Genomic DNA, 473 nt, shown 5'->3' with positions numbered 1-473 from the left:
ATTAATATCAAAACTTAAAATTTAAACATAAAATAAAAATATAAAATTTTATGTAAACTTTATATAAATTTTATATAAATTTTATGTAAAAATAAATTAGTAAAATAGTTATATAAATAGTTATATAAATATATAATTATTATATATTATAATAAATTATAATATATAATAATTATATTTTAGACTAGAAAAGAGTATTATCTTAAAGATATTATTAAAAGAAAAAAAATAAATATTGATGTAAGTTTAAAATAATAAATAATAATATATACAATTAAATACTTTTGTATCCCTTCGAACTCATCTTCACAGTTAATATTTTACAATTGTTATAAATTTATTCAATTTTCTTGAGATTTTATATCTATAATTTTGATGTTTTTTGTAATAATTATGTTATTATTTTTGAATTAAATTTTATATATTTTTTAAAATTATTAACAATTATTTAAAATTTTAATAACATTCAAATA

The 473-nt window shown here is 10.4% G+C and overlaps 1 protein-coding gene across 2 annotated transcripts in view; it reads left to right on the top strand.

Annotated features, from left to right (window-relative positions):
- LOC102681133 (peptidyl-prolyl cis-trans isomerase-like 1) overlaps positions 1–473 on the top strand; it is a 35,689-nt gene that overhangs the window by 4,700 nt on the left and 30,516 nt on the right. The gene's annotated exons all lie outside the window — the stretch shown is intronic.

The sequence above is a fragment of the Apis dorsata genome, unplaced genomic scaffold, assembly GCF_000469605.1.
Source record: "Apis dorsata unplaced genomic scaffold, Apis dorsata 1.3 scaffold_846, whole genome shotgun sequence".
Classification (NCBI taxonomy): Eukaryota; Metazoa; Arthropoda; class Insecta; order Hymenoptera; family Apidae; genus Apis; species Apis dorsata.
Note: the sequence above shows the minus strand (reverse complement) of the source record. Positions and strands in the feature narration are given on the sequence as shown.